The sequence below is a fragment of the Adiantum capillus-veneris genome, chromosome 22 (genome assembly GCF_014529385.1).
Source record: "Adiantum capillus-veneris isolate H3 chromosome 22, ASM1452938v2, whole genome shotgun sequence".
In the NCBI taxonomy this organism is placed as follows: Eukaryota; Viridiplantae; Streptophyta; class Polypodiopsida; order Polypodiales; family Pteridaceae; genus Adiantum; species Adiantum capillus-veneris.
The window spans coordinates 48,267,009-48,282,357 of NC_140952.1; positions in this window are offsets into that span (position 1 = coordinate 48,267,009).

A 15,349-nucleotide genomic window follows, 5' to 3' on the forward strand; every position below is an offset into this window, starting at 1 on the left:
TTTGGCTCAAGTTTGTTCCTAAATTCCTTTGAGACGTGAGTATATGCCTCACAGCCAAAGACTCTGAGATGCTTGTATGAGGGCACCTTGCCTGACCATACCATCTCTGCCACTAAATCCTTCTGCAAAACCTTGCTAGGAGATCTATTTACAAGATGAACAGCTGTTGATACAGCTTTAGCCCAAAACCCATTTGGCAGCTGTGCATTAGACAACATACTTCTGACCTTCTCTTGTATGGTCCTATTCATCCTCTCAGCAACACCATTTTGAGGAGGATTGTAAGGAGCAGTAAGTTCACGTTTTATACCTTTTGACTCACAAAAGTCGTGAAAGGCCTTTGAAACAGACTCTCCACCATTGTCAGTGCGTAAGCATTTAAGCTTCTTGCCACTCTGATTCTCCACAAGTGTCACAAACGTTTTGAAAACACTAAAAGCTTCATCCTTGTGCTTGAGAAAGTAAACCCATACTTTCCTCGAGTAATCATCTATAAATGTCATAAAGTAAGAAGCTCCCCCTAGAGATAGGTTAGGCACAAATCACTATGAACAAGTGCCAACTGTGTATCTCTTCTACTGCTTCTATGCTTATGTGGCTGCTGTGTTTGCTTACCATACAAACAATGTTCACAGAATTCAAAATCATTAAATGAAAAGCCAGGCAAATAACCAGAACGAGACAAGATTTCCATTCCCTTCTTGGACATATGTCCTAACCGGCTATGCCACAAAGAAACGTTCGGCTGCTTGGTTACATTGATTACATTTTTAGAGACATTTGATACATAAATCATGTAAAGTCCTCCAGACTATACTCCATGTGCTACTGTCATAGAACCCTTCGATATCTTCCACATGTTCTGTCCAAAAGTGGTGACGTAGCCAGCATCATCAAGTAAACCTGTGCTGATCAAGCTCTTTGTAATTGCGGGAACATGTCTCACATTCTTCAGCGTGAAAGAAGAGCCATTCTGAAACTTCAATTGAACATCTCCAACACCTAAGATCTCACATGTCTGCCCATTGCCTAGCCGAACATGATCTTTAGTGGTCACATAAGGGGTAAACCACTCCTTGTTTGGAGACACATGAAGTGATGCCCCTGAGTCTATAATCCAGTCACTCAGTGCATTTCCATCAGATGGTGTAAGAAGAGCTGAGTCCATTGTATTCTTCAAGAAGTAGATGTCTCCTGACACTAGACTGTCATCCTCTACAACAGTGTTTGTCACATTTATTTCTTGAATCTTCACTGAGGACTTGTTCTTCTCACCATGGTCTTCAGCTTTCTCTTTGCCTTTTTCTGCTTTCCATTCTCTGTAGTCTCTTTTCATGTGACCCTTCTTGCCACAATGGTAGCATTCTATGTCACTCTTTCCTTTAGCACTGCGGGACTTGCTACGAGACTGATTCCTCTTTCCACCTTTGTACTTTTCTTTGGTCCTTCCCCTCACAACTAAGGATGTTCCTTTGCCTTTGTCCATTGTCTTTCTATTGGTTTCTTCAGTAAGCAGACTTCCTTCTGCACCTGCTATGTTCAAACCATCTGGAGGTGCAAAATTACTCAAAGATGTGCGAAAAGTGTCCCAACTTTCCGGCAATGTGATCAACAGGAACATAGCTCTAACAAGTTCATCAAACTTGACACCTTGAGCTGACAATTGACTGTAGATTGTGTTGAATTCATTCAGATGATTGGACATAGGTGTCCCTTCTTTCATCTTCAAGTTAACAAGCTTCTTTGGTCCTTCCCCTCACAACTAAGGATGTTCCTTTGCCTTTGTCCATTGTCTTTCTATTGGTTTCTTCAGTAAGCAGACTTCCTTCTACACCTGCTATGTTCAAACCATCTGGAGGTGCAAAATTACTCAAAGATGTGCGAAAAGTGTCCCAACTTTCCGGCAATGTGATCAACAGGAACATAGCTCTAACAAGTTCATCAAACTTGACACCTTGAGCTGACAATTGACAGTAGATTGTGTTGAATTCAGTCAGATGATTGGACATAGGTGTCCCTTCTTTCATCTTCAAGTTAACAAGCTTCTTAAGCCAGTATACCTGTGGAGCTGCACTCTGCTTCTCATAAAGATCACTGAGCTTTAACCATGCTTGATAAGCCGACATCTCGTCTGCTACATTGAAGTAAATGCTTTTTGCCAAAGTCAGCATAATGGTAGAAAGTGCTAATTCATCCATTTCGCTCCATTCATCTTCGTCCATATCTTGTGGTTTTATCCCCTTGAGCTTTATAGGTTTTATCTGCTTCTTTTGTACCAACACGTGCCAAATCTACTTCTTCCACAATGGGAAATTGGTTCCATCCAGCTTCTTGATATTGTAAAGAGCAGTGTCCTGTGATCCAGCCATAGCTACGCTTCACAATAGTTTACTTTCCTGGGAAAAATTCGGCAGAGTTTCCCTTGTAAACTGACCTCTGAACCAATATCAACCTGTCAAATGAACCAAGAAAGCTTCAGATTCTGCATAAATTTTGGCAGAGTCTCCTTTGTAAAATGGCTATGGTGTACTAAAACACAGACTAAAAAACAGCTCAAAAAACCACTCTCTCTCTAACACTGTAAGCTATGGGTAAACCTGTCCTGCACCTGTACTGTCTCTCACTGTCCTGTCACTGTCCTGTAAGCATAGACTGCGACAATGCCTCAACGGGAGTAAAGCAAAGATGCAATCCCAACTGTCTAACTCACAGTCAATACATCCTAGCTGCCTATCTAAGGGTGCTCGAGGGATCACTCCAAGACCTGTATCACCGAAAGGATCTCAACATTCGAGAATCCCCCCGCTCAATAAAAACTCACTCGACCCTCAACAAAGGATGCAGTAAATCTGACAGTACATAGACTTCCCACAAAGTCATACATCCATAACTTTCCCACTATATGCTGTAACCGCTGCGGCGGTTATTTGCTGCGTGACTCATAGTCAGCAAACCCTCAACAGACATACATCATCTCTGACAATACATCCCATGTGGAAGTACTTGCAATGTCAGGATGAAATTTGGAATATCAAGCAGCAAACACAAGCTACCTGATGAACTAGTGGATGTCGCCTACAGTCTGTGTGTAGGTGCGCCCGTGTCGTATGTGACACGCCTCCAAGAACTGTGAGCCGTCCTTTGTTGTGTAGACAGCCACATATCAGCACTCTGGAAGTGTAGATATCCTCAGCACTTGTAGTCGTAGGCCGAAACCCCAAATTTGCAGAGTCGGATATGCACCCGCCGAGACCACGTAGTCAAAAATGGTCTGCACAGAACTTTGTCGAAGCCGAACGGTGGCCGAGATGACCTCAGAATGAAATTCTGAGAACACCGAGCCCTTTGGGCTCACCCACAGGATTTGGGGCCGTGTCTTCGCCTGTCGAATCTCACTCCAATCTGAGTAGGTGACTCTGGCTACCTGCAAAATGTTGCCCCGAGCCTCGATCTGAGCTCTGATACCAGTTAAAGGAGTACGAGCGGAAGTGTGATGCGAGAGAGAGTGCGAGAAGAAGAGAACGACGATATGGTGAACTCGCTCTACTGTAATGTGTAGAGCATAGTGAGTTCTTATTAGGTTTTTACAAAAGAATATGTGTACATACCTGGCGGCCCGCCCACTTACCTGGGTGACCACATTGGGCTTTATACCCCAACACTGTGCAAGAAAGATTTTGAGGGGTTATTCAGAAAGATGGTGTAGCTATAAAAGCATATGACATGGGTTTGCAATCTGGCACCCCTTTAAAAATGGTTTTCGTTGTCGAGGATATGTGCTCTCATCTTATTGTGCATTGTGCGTGTTGGACTCTACGACACTCCCCCAATTGTAAGTTAGTAGACTTTGACTCTTATGCTCATCTCATCTAGCATAAGTGACATGACTTTAGATATGCTCAACTCTTCCAGCTTGAGTGTAAGCCTAATACTACGACTCTTAGCACAAAGTTTAATATGAATTGAAGCTTTGGGACTAATGCTTTGCTCATTTTATGGATCAACAGCCCAACTCTGACTATGCCAAAGAGTGTTTTTTGCACCTCGCCGACTTGACTTTTTACATCCTTGTGCTTACTACAAACATTTCTTCAGGTAAAAGTAAGCTTGAATCCTCAAAAAGAGGATTAGTGAAGGACCAAGTTGGCATTGAAGGTTTCTTTTGCCACACCTGTTTTATCTTCTTTGAATCTGCATTCACGTTGGTTGGGTGGTCCTTCTTTGATTGTGAAGACCTTATTATCTGTTTGATTCTCCAATTAGGCATGTTGATAGGAGTCTTTGATGTTGTTGTATGCCTTGATTGGCTGTCGGCATCAGGCTTTTGACTAGGAGCATTGGAAGACTTAGGAATCCAAATCTTTTGAGGACCTTTGGAACTCCTTTGTTGACTTTGTTGATCTCTAGGTCTTGTTGAGCTCTTGAGATCTTCATGCAGGTCTGGTGTAGTTGTAGTTGGCTTATGGTTGACTGGTAGCCAAATCTTTGTATACCCTGTGTAAAATCCTTGTCTAAGAGGAACATTCTTTGAGATCCGTCTTTGTTCTGTATCCTCTTGAGAGTTGTGGTAGACTTCAATATCTTTCGATGTTGTTCTGTTGTATACTTGCTTCTTAGGTATCCTAGGATATTGCCAAGGCTGATACCTTATGTGCCTTCTTTTTTGTGAGGGACTTGAAGCTACTTCATATGCTCTAACCTGTGGTTTTGGTACCCATATCTGTCTGTTACCTCTATAGTACTCCTGTTCTTTTAAGCTCCATTTTGATGCTATCCATCCCATGTGTTTGTCTTTCCGTGTTGATTTCTCGTCCATAATCCAAAATGGATCATTGACTTTGACTAAATTTCTCGGAACAAACACTTGCTTGATTATCTTTTTCTTTCTTGAGTACTTTGGCTGAAATATCTTTGCTTTTCTAGGTGTCTCCTTAGAGGTTTCAATTGGGTAAGTAGTTGACTTGAAGTTTTGAAAGCCTGACTTGCTTGAAGAAGTTGATCCATGAGGGTTCTTTGATGTAGAGGCATATGCTGTCACACTTCCTTTGCTAATCCGTGGAAGTTCCACTTTAGCTTTACCTGTGTCTGCAAGATTTATCTTTGATTCTTGTGACTTTTGCAACTCTAAATATATCATTAACGGTACCTGTAATTGTTGCTTGCTACCTCATGGAAAAGAGAGTATTAGCATTTTATCTTCTTTGTAGGCCTTGTGTTGGTCTAGCCACTGATGTCCTGTAAAGAATGAGGATGCAAGAGAGATACACAAGACAAGCACAAAGCACACAGAGATGGAAAGCTTCTTCTTCTTCTTCATAGAAAAGAGAGTACAAAATGACTAAGTGCTAAAGCTGAAAAGTAGCACATATGTACATGCGGTCACTAAGTGTGAACTCGCTAGAAGCGTACTAGGCTGGCACTATAAGTGTAGTCCAGCTGTAGAATCACTGGCAGAGATCCTCCGTGTCGGTCACCTAATGCGCCAGTGAGTAAATGCCGTAAGCAGCCAAGACCCGTAGTGGATGCCAGCTCAAGGTGTAGAGCTCGACATCTCAACACTCCCCCTCGAGCTCTGCATGTCGTAGAGTCCAAGCATAGTCCAAAAACGTCGAAGCTTCTCAGCTCCGAGGGCCTTGGTAAAGATTTCCGCTATCTGCTCCTCTGTGCTGACGTAGACCAAGTCGATGTCGCCCGCCAACACTCGCTCTCGAATGTAGTGGTAATGGACCTCTATGTGTTTGGTCTTGGCATGGAACACTGGGTTCCTAGCCAACTGCATGCTGCTGAGGTTGTCACAATGGATGAAAATCTGGTGGTCCACCTGCACTCCCAAGTCCTCAAGTAATGTGCGTAGCCAAGCTACCTTGCACGCCGCAACTGCTGCACCTCTGTACTCGGCCTCTGTGCTCGATAAAGCAACTGTAGGCTGCTTTTTGCTGCTCCAAGTAACAACAGCACTCCCAAAAGAGAACATGAAGCCACTCGTAGATCTCCTATCAACAATGCTACCTGCCCAATCTGCATCTGTATACCCATACAATGCTAATGGTGCATCTGCTGCATAGAACAATGCGTAGTCAAGAGTACCTTGCACATACCTAAGTGTGCGTCGTACTCCATCCAAATGTGGCTTCCTCGGAAGCTGCATGAATTGACTCTCCAAGCCTACTGTGTAGCTCAAGTCTGGCCTCGTGATAGTCAAGTAGATTAGACTACCCACAATCTTCCTGTACATGTTGACATCCTCAACAACATCACCCTTCTCTGCACTCAGCTTTGCATTCACATCCAAGGGAATAGAAATTGGCTTACAATCAGCCATACCATACTTTGACAACATGTCCAAAGCATACTGTCTCTGTGATAGCCATACACCCTCTGGAGTCTTGATCACCTCAATGCCAAGAAAGTAGCGCAACTCGCCTAAATCTTTCATTTCAAACTCCTGTTTGAGAAGACCCTTCACATGGTCAATCTCCATAGCATTGTCACCAACAATAATAAGGTCATCTACATATATGGTAATGACCACAATCCCCACATCTTTCTCACGTACATAGAGTGAATGATCAGCATGAGCTCTCCTAAAACCAATACTGACAAGATACTTGGCAATCCTGTCATGCCATTCTCTAGAGCCCTGCTTCAAACCATACAAAGCTTTGAGAAGTCTGCATACATAATCTGGGTAACTTGGATCGACATAAACAGGTGGATGATCCATATACACTTCCTCTTGCAACTCACCGTTCAAGAAGGCATTCTTTACATCCATTTGATGCATAATCCATCCTCTAGATGCAGCCACTGCTATGATAGCTCTCACAGTCGTCATCTTTGCCACTGGAGAAAAGGTCTCCTCATAGTCTATGCCATACGTCTGTGCATAACCCTTTGCTACCAGCCTTGCCTTGTGACGCTCAATGTTACCATCAGCCTTATGCTTGGTTTTATACACCCATTTATAGCTAATAGCTTTCTTGCCACTTGGCAATGCACCAACTCCCATGTGTCGTTTGCTTCCAATGCAGCCATCTCTTCATTCATTGCATCATCCCAATGCACATTTCCAATTGCATCCTCAAAACATGTGGGCTCCACATCCTGTATCACCTTAGCCATGTAGGCTTGGTGATGCGCTAGATACCCATCATAAGTCAATTTCTGAACTGGATTTCTGACTCTATTAGATCTGTGCGGTCCTGGGTCACTCCTTTGCCCTCTAGCATCTTCTTGTACTTTCCTTACACCAGGTGTCCTGACAGTCGGAATTCCAAATTCCTCATCAAGACTTTGTTCAGAACCATCTGAATCCATGTCTACATGTGAAAAACCTGATGATGCATCAACCATAAAGGGAGGTTCATCAACCTTTTCCTTTCCTTTTCGTGATACATTCCCTGTACCTGTTGGTGGAGTAACCTGCGTACGTAGTCTACCATTCCATGGTTTCTCAATAGAGCCACGAGAAGAGGACTCTTGTGGTCCACTCAAAACCTGTGACTGTGGCCTCACATTTTGTACAACCACATCATCTTTTTCATCAGCCCCAATAGTGCCATGTGCATTACTGTACCAGCTGCTCATCTCATCAAAGACTACATCTCTGCTCACTCGTAATTCTCATGTAGTAGGATTGTAGCACCTGTACCCCTTTTGTTCAAGGGAATATCCCACAAGAATACATTTCTCTGCTTTAGGATCCAATTTCCTACGCAACTCATCTGGTACATGCACGTAAGCTATGCAGCCAAACACTTTCAAGTGTGCCAAATCAGGCTTTGTACCTGTAAACTTTTCCTCAGGTGTTACATCATGCACCGCAGCTATAGGTGTCCTATTCTTAATGTACACAGCTGTATTTACGGCTTCAGCCGAGAAATGATGAGGCATGTTCTTCTCATTCATCAATGCACGTGCAACCTCTGCAATGTGCGTGTTTTTCCTTTCTGCGACCCCATTCTGTTGTGGAGTATATCTGCATGTAAACTGCCTGCGTATACCATGCATTCGCAGAAAATCTGAAAAATCATTGGAGAAGTACTCTCCCCCTCCATCTGACCTCAATGTCTTGATTTGCATATCTGTCTCCTTCTCAATCATGACTTTGAAGTCTTGAAAGTGACCAAACACTTCACTTTTGTTACGCATGAAGTAGACCCATACTTTCCTTGTATGGTCATCAATGAAAGAGACATAATACCTGCAACCATGTATACTTGCAGTATCGGTTGGACCCCAAACATCTGTGTGCACCACCTCAAGTGTATTTTTACATACATTGCGCTCATGTGGAAATGAGCCCTTTGACTGTTTTCCAAACTGGCATGCTGCACACACTTTATGCATACCATCCACTTTGAATTTGGGCAAACCTTTTACAATCTGTTTTGATTGCATGCTGCGCAATCTCTGCTCATTGACATGGCCAATGTGTTTGTGCTAAATGTCCACAACACCTGTGCCCTGTGCAAATAATTCAGCTTTTACCTCAGGCATGTCTACATTCAGCGTAAACATTCTGCCCACACATTTGCCCTCTGTGATCAGCTTACTGCCATTTTGGAAATCTTCTACATAACAGCCATTTGGATTGAAGCGAACCTGCAAACCCTGCTCAACCATTTGTCCAACAGAAACAAGATTCTTTGTAATGTTTGGGACATGAAGTACATCTGCTAAGTACTTTGATTTCCCACTCTTCGTATTTAGAGGTATGTCCCCTACATGAGCAATGGGGTGAGTTGTGTCATCTCCTGTCTGCACATAGCCTGACACATCTGGTTTGCGCATATCTCTAAACCACTCTCCACGAGACGTCATGTGATTAGAGGCACCTGAATCCACATACCAAACATCATCTTGGGTGGAATTCTCTGCAGTCATTATATTCATTACATGCTGCATAACAAACATGCGCTCGTTTTTGCTGTCATCTGCATCTCTGCTAGTAGATGCATAGTTGCCCTGTTCTCTCTTTCCACTTGCTTTTCCCTTTGGACAGTCACGTGACATGTGACCTCTTTCACCACAAGTCCAACATTCTCTGCTATCTGGAGTATGTTGTTGCCTGCTTGATCTTGCACCACGACCTCTTTGACTCCCCCTGCCTTGAGACTGGTTTCCCCTGCCACCTGTATTGTTTTGATTTGATTGACCTTCCAGAAATTGGCCCCTGCAACCCCTTGGGCCTCGACCATGACCTCTACCTCTACCTCTGTTGGAGTTAGAATAGAAGGCCTGTTCAGAATTATTTCTGCCATGAGAAGAAGATGTGTCAAGGTTCTTCTCCTCAAGAATAAGCATAGAAATCAAATCTTGGAACACGGGGATGTCGTCTCTTGTATTCATGGAAGACCTAAAATGTACATACTCATCTCCTAGACCATCCAAGCATGCACGAACAATGTCATCGTCTTCCACTGAGACTTTAATAGATCCAAGAGCCTCAATGATACTCTTGATCTTCAAGGCATAATCATTGATTGAGAGATTGTTCCTCTTAACCTGATTTAGCTCCGACTTTAGTTGAAGCTTCCTGGCCTTGGTGTTCACCTCGAACACTCTGCCTAAGTTTCTCCATGCAATGGCGGGGGTTTCAGCATCCTGTAGATAGCCCATCATGCCATCTGTGATGCTCATAGAAAGCCAATACATCACTTTGCTCTGGCCTTGTTGCCAGTTCCTCAAGGCTTTCCTTTGTTCTGCTGTAGCATTTGCCTCGGGAATCTCTGGTTCCTTTTCATTGTCTCCTTCTACATAGTCCCAATAACCTTTTCCTTTTAGGAAATTTGTTATTCTGAACTTCCATGCAGGGTAGTTATTTTTCTCAAGCTTCTCAGCAACAATCTGGCTGAAACCGTCAAACATCTTGAAGCACTAAGACAAAATAGCTGCAATCTGCAAAAACCTGCAAATCTGCTGAACCTGCTATCGTGGTACCTGTAATGCTTTCTACACTCAACGAGTGTCCACAATCAAGCGTACATACAACCACTGTACTTGTACAGTAAATCTCTATATACTGCACTTTGGAGACCTGTTCAGAAACTTGTGCGAAAAACTTGTGCGGCATCTGGTCGTGGATTGCGAACGAAGGGATTGTGATGCTCTTGCTCTCTTAGCCTCTCTTGCTTGCACCAGGCTCTGATACCATGTAAAGATTGAGGATGCAAGAGAGCTACACAAGACAAGCACAAAGCACACAGAGATGGAAAGCTTCTTCTTCTTCTTCACAGAAAAGAGAGTACAAAATGACTAAGTGCTAAAGCTGAAAAGTAGCACATATGTACATGCGGTCACTAAGTGTGAACTCGCTAGAAGCGTACTAGGCTGGCACTATAAGTGTAGTCCAGCTGTAGAATCACTGGCAGAGATCCCCCGTGTCGGTCACCTAACGCGCCAGTGAGTAAATGCCGTAAGCGGCCAAGACCCGTAGTGGATGCCAGCTCAAGGTGTAGAGCTCGACATCTCAACATGTCCAAGGATGACATCTGCATGCTTGTCTCTTGAAGGCTTCACCTAAAACTTTACCTGCTCTTCATGATTTTGGATGCTAAGCGTAGCAACCATGTCTTTTTGACTTGTACGCATACCTAGCATTGTTTTGATCTCATGTTTGCATGGAGTAATCTCTAGACTTCTCTGAATGTTGTCTGCAATCATATTGCACTTTGATTCTTTATCCAATAGAGCACTGCATTTGACACTTGCTCCTTTTGTACTGCTGAGGACTATAGCTATTCTCATTGCTAGTTCTATGAAGATCTCTGTTCTGCATTTGCCATGGTCTCATCTTGAGCTAACTATGTCTCTATGGAAGGTGACCTGAGTCGCTATTTTCCAATCTGACTTACATCGATTGCTTCGACTCGCAATGAGTGATTCATCTTTGGACTTCCTATTGCTTCCTGACTTTTTGCAACCTCATTCTTCTTAACTTCTAGCTTTGATGACATTCTCTGCTCAATAGCTTTTGTGGTTTCTCTTTGCTCTGTTTGATCTGCACTTTCTATTGCTTGGTTTGCTTCAAGCTCTTCTGAAGTTCTGATTGATCGAGATGAATCATCTTCAATAAGCTTTGCTTTGGCATCGGTTTTCTTTTTAACTGTGCCTGAGGACTTTGTGCTGTGGTCTGTGGGTGACCAGTCTTGGTCTCCATTCTTTGATGTTTGTGATGACTGCATCCTGTTTACATTTCTGTATCTCTAACATCTTTTCGGCTATTAGCATTCCCATTATGATGTCGTCCGGGATATCTGTTGTGATCACATGGAATTGAGCTATGATGATCTATGAACTTACTTCAATGGTGGTGGAGATGATTCCCCAACATTCTGCTCGTTTGTCTCCAGATATGCTCACAAATTCAGGAGCATCTTCCAGATATAGTTGTCCACATCTTTTCCAAGTGAGAAAAGACATGAGGTTCTTGTCTAACTAAAAATCTAGCTTTACTTCACTTTGACAGCTTTTCTTTGTTTTCACCAATAGTGTTGCACTTGATCATCTCAAGATCTGTGTCTGAATTGACTGCTTTTGTTGTGACAATGTCCTTTGGTTGAGCTTTATCTGCATTTTCTTTGCTTTGACCACCTGCTTCAATTGATGTTGGCTCCATTGGCTGTAATGTTGCACCTTTTTGCAATTTTTGAACATTGTCCACCTGCATCTGAGTAACCTTTGATCTTAATAGATCCACTGTACTTTCTGGCAGAATCTGTCTCTTCGGAGGAGATTTCGGTGGTGACCTTTGTGTAGCTTTTTGGACTTTAGTTCCCATTGATTTTGTTCCTGTCACTATTCTGGCAGCTTGAGGCTTTGCATCATCTTCAGATAGTCTTACCATCCATAGGGGTTTGTACAAGGTTTTGATCTTGCTGATATTCGTTACCATGTGCATCTTGATATGCATATGTGAGCTTGATCACATGTAACTGTTTGGACACTATTGGATTTGTCGATTTTTGACTTTGACTTGTGGAGATCAGTTGAAACTTTTGTCCCTCATGATCCTCATAGAGGCATTTGTCTGCAGATTCTGATGGAATCTGGTGCAATTGGAAACTTCCAACAACCATATGATCTTTCAATGGTTTTTGCCTTGAAGGGGCTTGTTGGCTAGAAGCTATAGGGCTTCTAATTGGTGTAGCATTTCCTGGTACATAAGCCGATTTTGATGGATTTACAGCTCCTCCCTTCCTAGGGTGATCACTATAGCCTGCTTCATTATAAGAGTTCAAAATTTTTTGGCTCTGATTTAGTCTCACCTTTTGGGAGTGTGATAGTACACTTTGGGTAGCACTATTGATGTTCGACATCAATGTTTGACATCTTTGAGCTTTTTGTATAGTTTCCTATGTATCTTCGTGAAACATAACAAATTATTCCCCAAGTCAAGCTGTAGATAGCATTATCTTTGTCTTGATATTGTCTATCCCATGGGTCTCCTATGATATGAGCTTCTGTTGTTTCAGGACCCAAGGCATCATAGATTCTAGACTCTCGTCTAGCATCTATGACTCTCGTCTAACAGTCGTAGATATAGACGAGAGTCTATATCTACGACTGTTTTGGTCAAAGTATATGCTCGTTTGGTCACAACATCAAAGTTTGATTTCCGATGGAGGAGAGTTTGGCTTTGAATAGATTTTTGGGTTCACTCAGGTAATATCCTTCATCTCTTGAGAGGATGGGCTATAATAGATTCTTTCCTCTGAAATGAACCATCCTTTATGATCTATCACTGGACGCACTTCTATATTGAGCTGGTATGTGGGCCGTTCAAATAGTAGTTGATCCTTTTTGTACAATTGCCCTTTTTGGTCTACATCGTGTGCATATGAATGATGGGTGCCATACAAAGCTAACAACATTCTATTTGATGTGTCCCTTAGACTCGTGAGTGATTGCACACTTGTGACAGTGGATGCAAAATCATTTGCAAACCTAACAGTCTTTTCAACATTCGGTGATATTTGGACACCTTTACCAAATTCATGCAGGAATTTGTTGTTCAAAGAATCAATTTTAAGCTTTTCAGGTGCCTGTGCATCTTTATGCTGATTTTGAATTTTCAGTGCTTTTACTAGTGCTTCTAACAGTAATGTAGAATCATCTGATTGCATTAAAAGTGACAAGTTAGATGCACTTACATCGAGATTCGCATTTCCAAATTTCTCTGTACCTTGCTTGGCAGTTGATATGTCCTTGTTGTCTGGATTTCTTGGACAATCTTCAAAAAAATTTCCACCTTTTTCTCTAGAATCTGAGCAATATACCATGATTGGTGGTATTTCATTTGGTTCTGTCATGTCAAGCTTTAGCTTAGACGTTTCAGCTTCTGTGTTTGCCAAGTTGTCGGCATTTTCTTTTAAAACACTGAGCATCAAGTTGTAGAATGCTCCATCTTGACCTTTGTACCGTCTTTGGCTTGGTTCTCCAATTAGATTGGCTTCTATTGGTTGATCTATTGGATCTTGCAATTTTGGTTCTCGACTATAGATCTGACCACTGTAATCCATGTACAATGATCCTAATTGCATATGCACTAAATGGATGCTTTGCGGACTTGTGCAGATTTTTGGATAAACACTTGGGTTGATTTTTTGCACCTCTATCTACACTTCATCTTTGAGCTTGCAATACCTGGCTCCATTGAAATTTGTGAACATCTTGGAGTTATTTGAATCTGGCTTTACTCTAATCAATAGGATCGTGGCTCCTGTGCTGCTTTTATTGCTCATAAGATACCTATGACCTTTTGAATCTCCGTACAAGAATTTATCCCCATTGTAGCCATATAGCTGTAAAATCTGCTCTGCTGTAGTTGTGCATGTGCTGCTACTGCTACTAGTTTGTTGTGTTGTACTTGAATTCTCGGCTCGCTTTGAGTCCATGTCGGCTCAATCTACAAAAACTGTCTCTTAGCAGATTTTGGTATTGATTATCAGAATTTTTGTTGCTCGTACTAGCCTAATCTGCAATCACATGTGAGTTGTGTCCCTGTTCGTCCAACGGGAAGCTAATTTTTAGTGCAATTACTTGCACTAGCCAATTTACAGTGTGTACGTTCACTTCTAGCTTCTTGACTGAATTGTGGTTGCACTTTCCCAACCCGAGCACCAAATCTTTTTTCTGCTGCTCACAGCTTCAAGTTGGTCAGTTTCAGCTCTTTCCGGCTATCCTTTTACTATTTCGGGCTTTTTCGCGGTATGTTCGGTGTTTTTTGCTTTTCTAGCCCTTTTTGGCTTTTCTGCGACTTTTCTTTTAATTTTATTAATTTTTTGTGAAATTTTGAATTTTCTAACATTTTTGGTCTTTTTATGAGCTTTTATGATTTTGGTTTTTGAAAGAGTTTTGATCTTTTACATTTTTTGTGTGAATCTATGAATTTTTCAATAATTTTCTTTTTTTTTCCGTGAATTTTAGAATTTCTATGGAATTTTTGATGGTTTTGATTTTTTTAAATTTCATTTTGGTAAGTTTATGATTTTTTTTTGATTTTTCGTGACTTTTTATGGATTTTCTATGATTTTTGGTGAATTATTTGCGTATTTTTTATTTTTTATTTATTTTCTAAGTGCTTTTTATTTTTTAATGAATTTTCTATGTGTTTTTTCTATTTTTTGTGAATTTTTAAACCTTTTTTATTTTTTAATGAGTTTTTTTTTTTTAATCCTCTTTTTTTATTTTTATTGGATTTTTTGATTCTTTTTCGTGATTTATTTGTTTTTTTTTTGTGATTTTTTAAAACTAACTAACCTAATATAACCTTAACTAAACGAACTTAAGCCCAATCCTAAGGCTAACCTAGCGGCGTTGACTATGGAGAGGTCTGCATTGACTCTGCAGCATGAAGCGAGCGGGCTAGCTACAGAGAGGGCACGTGGGGGTGCAACACGGCAGGCGGGGGTCCGGCTGGAGAGAGAGGGACCCGGAGCCGGAGGTAGCAGGTGTGCGCGTGCAGGTTGAGTCGTCTATGAAGGCGCCAAAAGGCAACAGGTGCGCAAAGCGGAGGACAGTCCTCGAGGGCAGCAGGTAGCAAAAAAGAGAGAAGACAGCGCCGCTGCGTGTGGCCAGCTTATCGTGCAGTGAAGAGAGAGAAGAGAGAGAGAGAGAGAGAGAGAGTAAGACAAATGGGCGCGTGCGGATGCTGACAACGGGAACGTCAGAGGACGGAAGATGGTGCGTGGGAAAAAGACAAGGGGGGGGGGGGGGGGGTGTGTGGAAAAAATAGGGAGGGTTACGCCCGTGTGACAGAGGCAAGAGAGAGAGCGGGCACGCTAGAGAGAGAAGGAGAGAGAGTGGGATGAGAGAGGGAGGGGGTTAGTGAGAGAAAAAGGGAGAG